A 10,914-nucleotide genomic window follows, 5' to 3' on the forward strand; every position below is an offset into this window, starting at 1 on the left:
GGAAGATCTTCCTCCAGGCGTCGTGTTTCCATGGTCTGGCGATGGAGGAGGCCAAGGACCTGCATGTCCTTGGTGGAGTGGGAGGGGGAGTTAAAGTGTTCAGCCACGGGGCGGTTGGGTTGGTTGGTGCGGGTGTCCCAGAGGTGTTCTCTGAAACGTTTCGCAAATAGGCGGCTGTCTCCCCAATGTATAGGAGGCCACATCGGGTGCAACGGGTGCAGTGGGTGCAAGTTTTGCATTTTTTGCGGTTGCGGTTGCGGTGTGGATCTGACAAGTGAGTCGCGGAGGGAGTGGTCTTTCTTGCACCCACACCTTCCCCCCTCACTTCCCTCCAAGGCCCCAAGGGATCCTTCAATATCCATCAGAAATTCACCTGCACCTCCACACACATCATTTACTGCATCCGCTGCGCCCGATGCATGCGCTGCACTGCCTTCTTGACTTGCAATCTTCTTCACGACCTCTCCGCCCCCACCCCCTCTCTGGATTATCACCCTCACCTTAACCTCCTTCCACCTATCACATTCCCAATGCCCCTCTCCCAAGTCCCTCCTCCCTACCTTTTATCTTAGCCTGCTTGGCACACCCTCCTCATTCCTGAAGAAGGGCTTATGCCCGAAACGTCGATTCTCCTTCTCCTTTGTTGCTGCCTGACCTGCTGCGCTTTTCCAGCAACACATTTTTAAGCTCTGATCCCCAGCATCTGCAGTCCTCACTTTCTCCTATGACTTTGCAATAGTCCACACCTAACCTTGGGTACTCTTTGGTTTTGGCACCATTGCTATGAGTAAGCTCCAGTCACTGTAACTCACTTTGTTTATGTCATCTTGGACGATGCGTTCAATCTCCTGTCGAAACTGTGCCCGTAAGATGTTGCTTAATCGAAACAGCATTTCCCACATCTACATCATGCATACTTAGGTTAGTACTTTCCAGCTTATTTCCACAAATCTCCCCTTGTGATAGTAATAAATCTTACAGGTCATTTTGATTTTCCTCTGGAAGCCAGCTCAATAGTTTACACCATTATTTTTTACAATTTCCTCACTGTCCAATTCAGTTTGAGGAATGTCCAATTCAGAATCCTCTGAACTTGGTTCTGCCCTCTGTGTTGTTAGCAATAACACAGTCTCCTCTTGCTTTCCTTCACTGTCAAAATACCATTTGAGCATATACACACGACACACTTTATGACATTTCATTCTCTCTGGAGTCCTTATCAAACAGTATACCTCATTCAATTTCCTTTTGACTTGATAGGTCGACTGAACCTCGCTTTTAAAAGTTCACCTATTACTGGAAGTAACACTAACACATTATCCCCGGGAGCAAAATTGTGAGTTTTGGATTTTTTTCATTGTATGCTGTGATACTTTCAAATGCTGTCGAGCCAACTCCTCCACTCTATTTAATTGTTCCCGAAAATTTGACGCATACTCCAAATATGTGGTTTCTGAATTCGGACTTATCAATTCTCCTTAAACAATTTTAACAGTGCTGTCACATCATGCCCAAAAGTTAATTCAAATGGACTGAATTTGGTCGATTCATTTGGTCCACCTCTGAATGCAAAAAGTGCAAGTGGAATTCCATTATCCCAATCATCTGGGTAGTCTTGACTATAAGCCATCAACATGGTCTTTAATGTCTGATGGCCCTGTTCTAGTGCACCCTGCGATTCTGCATGGTTTTATTCCTCAGCTGTCCATAACGTCCTTGAATAATTTTGATGTGAAGTTTCACCCTTGTTTGATTGTATTTCTGTGGGTAGTCTATATCTAGTGAAAAATTTGAGTAATTCTTCTACAATCCTTTTAGTTGTGACATGGTGTAACGGAATGGATTCTGGATATCTAGTGTACACATCCATTACTGTTAACAAATATTGATTTGCGCTTTATGTTTGATGTAGGTGTTCTACACAATCTATTTTAAGACCATAGTAAAAGGTTACTCAAATGCAGGAATCGGTAGTAAAGGTGTGGGTTTTATTGCTGCCTGTGGTTTTTCAGTACCTGACATGTATAACACATCTGGCAAAACTCAAATGTATCATTGTGCAATCCAGAGCAGTAAAAATGTTAATGTATTTTTGTTTTGAGTTTTTCTCACGCCTGAATGACCCCCGAGTGGAAGCTCGTGTGCTACTCACAACACCTCCTTTCTATAACACACTGGCAATATGACTTGATGAACTTCTGTCCATTTCTCATATGCCTGAACATGTGATGGTCTCCATTTTCTCATTAAGATATCATTTTTAACATAATAACATTCAGGGATATATCCAGATTCTGTGTATGCCTTTTGATACGATTGCTGTAAGTTTTCATCTTTCTGCTATAACTCAGTTAACTTGTCAGAGGTAAAGAGGTCCGCTATGTCATTCATCTGCTCCTGGTTTGTCTCAACCATTTGATCAAGCAGTATCTCTGCTAATTCCACGTCAACCTTCCTATATGTGCTCTTTGACCTCTCCTGGAATATCCACTTTACATCTGCTTAAAACAACGAGCAAAGTTAGGGTCTGGGCCACTTTCTTGAAGCATTTTTAGGGGATCTGGCCTGGTCCATTACAGGATGGGGGCTCTTTGTGGGATTTGTTCTATATTTCCAATTTGGGATTAGCGTTGTTGGATTTGAAGGCAGTGAGTGTTAGGTCTCTTGTTCTGAGTGTTGAATTCACTTGGTTTAAACAGTGTTTGGGATAGCAATGGCTCTTGAAGTCACCAAATGTCTTCCTGGGGGTGGAAGAAGTGACTTTGGGGGTTTTACAAAAGGTGATTAAGGCCAAGCTGCAGGGATTAGCAGACAAGCTGGAGTTGGAGCTGCCTCCTTCCGTGAGGAAAGGAGAGATAATTACAGCAATAGTTCAACATTTAAATTTGCGGGAAATGCCATCAGAATCTTTAGACGTGGCTAAAATTCAATTGGAAATGAAGCAGCTTGAGTGAGAGGCAAAAGACGAGGAAAGGGCAACAGAAACAAAAGGGTTTGAATTACAGACTTCAAAAGCAGAAGACATAGAAAAAGAGAGTATGAACTTCAGAAATTGGCACATAGGAATTCAAAAACTCACTTTCTGATGTAATGAGAACTCATGTGGAAGAGCAGAGAGTTAAACCAGCAAGATTAGCAGCTGAAATGGCTGCTGGTTATGAGATGGTCCATAGCTCAAAGATAGGCTTCCGACATCAGTTTCCATCTGCAAGGGATAGAAATTGGGGAAAAGAGCAATCCTCACGTGGAAAGGTAAATGTAGATCTCGGTGAAGATTGTAAGGATAACTTACCACAGGGTAAAAATGAAACCCTTGAAGGGGACAGAGAAGTTAAAACGCCCCCGTGTTTTCCCTGCAATAAAGTGGGCCACATGAAATCACAGTGTTGATAGGCTGGGAAAATCACTGGGAAGCCAGATGAAGGAAAACAGGATAAGCCAGTGAATTTTGTTGGAGTGGTAACAGAGAGCACTGTGGAGGCTGGATAGCTGCACCAGAATGTACAAGCTGGTCGGAGGTTGGTTAAGGAGGATGTGCCTGATCTTCTTAAACCATATACTGCGAAGGTAAAGTTTACTCACATAGGCCAGGAGCAGCAGGTAAAGAGGTTACAGTATTAAGAGAAACAGGATCCTCTCAATCTGTGATGTTGAAAAATGAGGAGATGTGTACCTCTGAAGGACTATTGCTCGAAAAGGTATGAGTAACAGGAATTCACAGTGAGACAAGAACTGCTCAATTATGTCGAGTGAAGTTGGAGTGCCTAGTGAAGAGTGGAGGTGTTGTGGTAGGACTACTAGAAAAACTGTCATCTCCAGGAAAACAATTTGCCCTTGCTGACGATCTAGCTGGTGCACAGGTAGGAGTGCTGCGTCCTGTTGTTGAAAAGCCAGTGAAAACTCAGGTAACTGAACTAATGTGGGACACATATCCTGGGATGTTTCTTGACTGTGTGGTAAAGAGGTCACAGAGTCACCAGTTGAAACAGGAGAGATGTCAAAGAGAGAGTACCAACATGGACCTGCTTCTTTGGGTCCAGCAGCTTTAAAACTCCCTGACTGCTTTCAGTGAATAGCCAGACTGCCAAAGCATCTAATCAAACCAGAGAAAAACAAGTGCACCACATGCTTTCTTCACCACCCTGTCTACCTCTGACTCCACCTCTAAGGAACTGTGAACCTCCTCCCGAAGGCCTCTTTGTTTGGCAACACTCCCCAGGACCTGCACATTAACTGGAAATCCTGCGCTGATTTGCCTTACCAAAATGCAATACCTCACATTTATCCAAATTAAACTCTGTTTGCCTCTTTTTGGCCCATCATCCCCTCTGATCAAGGTCCTATTGTACTCTGAGGTAACCTCCTTCACGATTCAATACACCGACCATTTTGATTTCATCTGCAAACTTACTAACTATTCCTCCTATATTCAAATCCAAATCATTTATACCAATGACAAAAAGCAGTGGGTCCAGCACTGATCCTTGTCTCACATCGCTGGTCACAGTCCTCCAGTCCAAAAAACAAACCTCCACCATCGCCCTCTGTTTCCTACCTTCAAACCACTTTTGTATCCAAATGGATAGCTCTAAACATGCTAACTAGTCCACCATGCGGAACCTTGCCGAACAACTTGCTAAAGTCCATGGAGACAACATCCATTACTGTGCCTTCATCAATCTTCTTTGTCATTTCTTCAAGTTAGTAAGACACAATTTCCCATGCACAAAGCCATGTTGAAAATCTCAAATCGATCCCTGCCTTTCCAAATCCCGACCCTCAGAATCCCTTCAAACACCTTACCCAACACTGACGTCAGGCTCACACCGGTCTGTAGTTCCCTAGCTTTTCCTTACCACTTTTCTGAAACAAAAGCAGTACGTTTGACATTCTCCAGTCTCATGGAAACTCATCTGTGACTATTGATGCTGCAAATATCTCAGCAAGAGGCCCAGCAACACGTCCCTAGCTTCCCACAATGTTCTGGAACACCCTGATCAGGTCTCAGTGATCTATGTGTTTTACGATGTCTGGCACCTCCTCCTCTGTAATATGAGCATTCTTCAAGAAATCACTATTTAGTTCTCCAAGTTCTCTTGCTTCCATATCGTTCTCCACAGTAAATACAAATGCAAAATACTTGTTTAGTATCTCGCCCATCTCATGCAGTTTTCACAGCAACTGCCTTGTTGATCTTAAATGGTCCCTATTCTCTCCCATTTACTCTTTCTCCCTAAACATTCCTGCAAAACATCCAGATATTTAATTAGGACTTCACTCAGACAACCATCGTCTCACCAGAAAATGTGGAGGCAATCAAGCCGAATCTATTTCAAACAATTTCGCCCCATCAAGCTTGGGCCCAGACCTTTTACTCCAATCAGCAGTAACTGAACTGGCTGATTCTCTTTTGAGACAGGAACAGAAGTTGTATCTTTAATCTGGAAAGGTTCCCTGGTATAGGTTCTTGCTGAAGTCTTTCACACTTAAGGTTTGGAGTTCAGAGCAAATTTTGTTAAAGACTGGTTCTGCACTCACTGATACAACCTTGCCAGTCTCAAACTCAATTAGAACTGGTGACCATTTAAACATATTTATTTGGATTGGTTCTGATTTGCATGTTGCTAAGCAATTTACCTGTTCCAAACCAGATGTAGGTTGACATTTAAGTGACTCTTTGATAGGTGCATGGAAGATAGTGCAATAAAGGATATGTGGGTTAGTCAGATCTTAGAATAGGATGAAAGATTAGCACAACATGGAGGGCTGAAGGGCCTGTACTATACTGTACTGTTCTATGTTCCAATTCATGTTCTATGTTCTATGACTTTCCAGCGTGTGGACTCTCCTGGAGATCAGCCTATGAGTTCAGTGGCACTCTTTTGCTGTCTTGGGTCCACATACCGACAGCAATTACAATGTCTTACCAGCCTGGATCCTGATGACCATTTTAACCAATTGGCTGATTCCCGACAAGAGAGATGGTGATGTTTCCTCAGTGAATGAGTAGGAAACACAGAAGACATACATGGTGATCTTATTTGTGATGTTTAACCCTTTCAGTGAGCGTGATGCATGCTCTCCGGCGAGTTGTAGTTCATGCACATTTGCATAATGCATTTGCAATGGCAGAGTTAGATTGAGTACTTGCCTTGTGAGTGGGAACAGACAGAGAGCAGATGGTGACGCTTACCCATGGAGTGCTGAAGACCATTGACTTTGAACTTGGATGACTTATCTATATTCCACAGTTGTGTTCATTCACTTAATATGCCAATACATCTCCACAATTCTGTGCTTCCTGTAGTACTGCTACAATACTGACCACCTTCGTGTCATTTGCAAATTTGGATTCGTGCTGTCATCTAAACTGTGAACAAATGTGGTGAAAATGTGAGACTCCAACCCAGTACCTAACAGAACACCACGCTCTGCTGACTTACCTGTTTGCTAGCTATGGCTCACTGGCACTATTAAGTGTGCTATGGTTTGGCTGAGCGGTTAAACAGAAACTCTGTCCACCTTTTGGTGTGCATGTAAATGACTAAGCAATGTCATTGTGAAGAAAAGTTGTGAAGTCATCCCTGGTGTTCCAGTTTATCCCCTCATTAAGCACAAAAGGGAAAGATGATATCTTTGATGGTGTGTGCCTTGTGCAAATTGTATTGACCTTTCATATATTACAACGTGGCTGCATTTCAAATTTAGAAAGTGCTAATGAACACCAAACTTTCTTTCTTGCCTCTTTAAGTATCTCTTTATTATGTTTTCTCTCTCTCTCTCTCACACTCACTCTCTGTCTCTCCCCTGCAGCCGGATCAATTTCCTGTACAGGTCACCAATGTAACTTTGCTTCTATGAACTTCAGTGCTGTTGCTTATCACTCTGTAATGAGGGACTTTATCAAGCCCCTTCTGGAGATCTATATAAATACGATCCAGAGGCACTCCTGTCTGTTACTTTATCACTAATTCAATAGCATCAATCAGGTTTGTCAGGCGTGACATATCCATTGGAAATCTATGGAAGCTCTCAGCTGAATTGAACAGTTTCAAGATATTCGGACACCCTTCCTTAATCATAGACGAGCAACACCCCCAAAAAAACAAGTATGAGATTCTATAATGACTTGATTTCACTCTGTCACCTTCCTTCAATAACGCAGTGACACATTCTTTACCAGTCTGAAGGAACAGTTCGTAAGCCAAGAACTTTGGACATTGAAAAATAAAAGTAAAGTCACAACCGTTTGAGGAGTCCATACGGCTGCTCTCTCTCATTAGATAGAGAGAAACAAACTGCTGGTGGTTTCACCTGAGGGTCACCACTGCTCAGGTAGGGGGAGAGGTTGTGAAGGTACAGCCTTCATGGTGACTGCTGGAAGATTAAAGTTCAACTAGTCAGTCTGTAACATGTAATGAGTAACACACTGAATAAAACATTTCACCTTCATTAAATAAAGCACAAATGATGAAAATGCCAGAGAGTAATTTGCATCTCCAGTTTCCGTCTTGCAGGTCAGTGGAATAACTCTGTGGACTGTTTCTATCAGTCTGTGCATTTTATTTCTATCAATGTTTCCATCAGTCAGTGATCTTGCTTTGCATACCTCCTGTCAGCCATAACCTTGTATGCCTCACTCTGTCTAAGCAGCCTACGGTCTGTATGTCCTTGTTTGCTATAATTTGGGCTGCACTGCTCTCAAAACAAAGGTTTTTCACTGTACTTCGGTACATGTGACTACAATAACTCAAATCAAATCAAACTACTTTGTTTGATCATTTCAAACTGAATATATGTTTGACCAGGTTCCCTCCTAACATTGATAAAGGTTGTCTGTAGGTGTCTGGTATTAGTGCATTTGCACTTAAGATGGCATTTTCTCCCCTCATTATACTCCCCAGATACCTCTTCTGAAAGTGGTGCAAATACCTCACTACCCCTACCGACAAACTTTGTCTGAATCAACACCACTCAAATGTCACCGGCTATTTAATTTATTTCGCTACTTTCTCAAATGAAATGGAAAAGATTTCTACATCGTTCTCTTCAAATTTAGACAATGTTTGGACGCATTTAACCAGATCCCCATCGGGCCTTTGTCTATGATGGGACTGCTCTCTAGCCCTGTCCTCATTACTGTTTCTGCTTTTCACCTCTACCTCCACCATTTTAAGTCAACTTTGAGTTTTCACTTCTAAGCCCTGAAGTTCAAAAGCTCTCTCTTTCTCCTCTTCTTCACTCTCTTTCTCTTCGCTCTTTCTCCCTTTCTTCTGCGAGAGCCTTCCATTCCTTTGCTTTCTCCTCTGCTTTTAAACACAATTCAAACTGTTTCATTTCCTTTTTTCTTTCTTTTCTTTCTGCCACAACTATTCTTTCCATTTCTTTTTTTTTCCCTCGCCACTGTCTTTAATCCAAGCTGCTTCATTTGCAGTTGAACTTTAGTCATTTCCAAAGACCCTGAGACATTCCTGGCAATTGGAAATGCTGAAAAATAGCCATAATCATCTCCCCTTTTCCTCACAGACAGAGGCAACAACACTTCCAGCTTGTTTGCCAATTCCAAAATCATTTCCTTGCTCACTTTCTATTAAGCCCCTGAAGTGCCTTCTTCCACCCCTAGGAAGCCAAGGTACACGCTGTTCAAACCAGCCAAATGCAACACACAAAGTAAACAAAAACTAAAACCTACCACTCACTGCGTTTGAGTCCAACAATCCTCAGCCCAACCTGGAATTAAAGGTTTGGATCCTGACAAGAGCCATCAATTTGTTATGAGCCAGACGAAACCCCCTCCTAGCTTTTTCTTATTTTGAGGGCAAGTGTCAGGTGTTGTATTCCAGATGCAATTCAATTAGTCAAACTACTCAACATTACGCAAAACTCACTTTATTTATACACTACAGTTAAAATACAACAAACGAAAGCAACAATTGGAATACCTTGACCCCATTGGAAAACTTAACAGAATAATGGGTGACTTAACTGCTGAAACAATTACTGCTCCAATACAGAAACCTGCCATAAACACATCCTTAGTAAAGGCAAACTCAGTAAAGAAGAAGATTATCTCACAGGCAATTCTCCAGTCTGGAGGAAAGGCATCAAGAGAAAACACTGAGAGAGAGAGAGGGAGAGAGTAGCAGGGAGTGATGTACTGCAGCTTCCAAACCCAGCTTCAAGGTCCCAGCAATTCCTCCTGAACATCTCAAACTGAAAAACCTGGTCCTGGGGAGCTTGAACCAACCCATTCAGACCACTTCTATTGTTCTAATTTCAAAGAAAAACCCCCAAGGCCTCACAAGTTGTTTATTGGAAGGAAATAGACAGCTCATTACCTCTGTCTTAAAACCGCTCTTTAAAAACTGCTCAAAATACACTTCTTAAAGCCACAGTATCATCACATAATAGTGGAACGGGATGGCCTAGTGGTATTATTACTGAAATGCAATCTAGAGACCAAGGTAATGACCTGGGAACCTGGGTTTGAATCACGCCATGGCAGATGCTGGGATTTGAATTCAACAAAATGTCTGGAATTTGGGCTCTAATGATGACCATGAATCCATTGTTGATTGTCAGGAAAAATTCACATGGTTCATTGATGCCCATCAGGGAAGGAAACTACCATCCTCACCTGGTCTGGTCTGAATGTGATTTTAGACCTTTACCTTCGGAATGGACAATAAATGATGGCCTCACTGGTGCTGCCCACATCCCGTAAGTGAACAGAAAAACAAGCATCCAGACTTATGTTCATCAATTCCAAGAGACCTTGTGACTGCAGACAAGTGCCAGCAGGAGGCCTTCAATGATAATGGACGGAATGTGATGCTGTTGAGTTGACAACAGAGCAGACAGCTTTTAGTTTTTGCTTTTGATTTGTTTTCAGAAGGGAGAACCGTTTCCCCTGGCAGGAAATTCAGGATTTTAGTTCAGGGGAAGCAGTCGCTGCAAAGTGTTTTAGATTTTGGATCTTCCAAGCTGAGAAAGTTTGCACGCCATTCTGAATCCATTTGTAGCTTTAGATCAACTAGCTCATTGCAAATACTGCATTCATTCATGTTGTCTTTTGGACCTCATTCTGTTTTCGAAGCACACTCAATGATCACTTCGTTCTCCTGTTTTCTATTTTCCGTCCCAGCTTTTCTCAGGTCTCTTCCCAACTTTAATTCCTTCCCATTAGTGTTCCCCCTCACACGCCTGTCAGTTATCTGCCTGACATACCAGGTAAAGCCATCCCCAGCAACACTCACATTAGAAATCTGATGTTTTCCCTCCTCCACCAGTTCCCTACACACGTACAATCCATCAATCACCCTGTTCTGATGCTCTCTGTCACATGATACTGACAGCAAGCCCAAGATTACTGCTCTTGAGATCTTATCATTTAAGATTGTTCCTAATGCCCCGAATTCAGCTTTCAGGGTCTCATCTCTCTTGCTGTATGCGTCAATAGTCACAGTGGGGACCTTGAGTTCTGACTGATTCCTTTACCCGAGAAGGACGTCCTGCAACCATTCTATGACAGACCTGATCCTAGCATCAAGGGGGCAATGCTCCATATTGGAGTCATTTTCCATGCCACACGAATCCCAGCAGAGACTTTGGTCACTTCAAGTCAACTCCTTTTAAATCGATACTTATTACAGTAAATTAAAACATTGTCTAGATGAAACAGAGGACAAAGGAATGATCGATAAAACTGACCATAGTCCCTCAATTTTCTTTGGACATGGGAGAGGAAGCAAGTTTTGGGGTGCTCCAAATGTTTAACATACTTCTTAAACAGTGGAGAGTACCTGCCTCCACCACACTTTCAGGCATCAGGTTCCCTATATCAACCATCCTCTGGGTAAAAACAAATCACAAGTCTCCTCTGAACCACCTGCTCCTCACCTTCAATCTGTTCTG

The 10,914-nt window shown here is 42.6% G+C and overlaps 1 protein-coding gene across 2 annotated transcripts in view; it reads right to left on the minus strand.

The window, feature by feature from the left end:
* LOC122544186 (immunoglobulin superfamily member 22-like) overlaps positions 1–10,914 on the minus strand; it is a 789,994-nt gene that overhangs the window by 707,269 nt on the left and 71,811 nt on the right. The window lies entirely within an intron of this gene.

This window comes from Chiloscyllium plagiosum, chromosome 47 (assembly GCF_004010195.1).
Source record: "Chiloscyllium plagiosum isolate BGI_BamShark_2017 chromosome 47, ASM401019v2, whole genome shotgun sequence".
Classification (NCBI taxonomy): Eukaryota; Metazoa; Chordata; class Chondrichthyes; order Orectolobiformes; family Hemiscylliidae; genus Chiloscyllium; species Chiloscyllium plagiosum.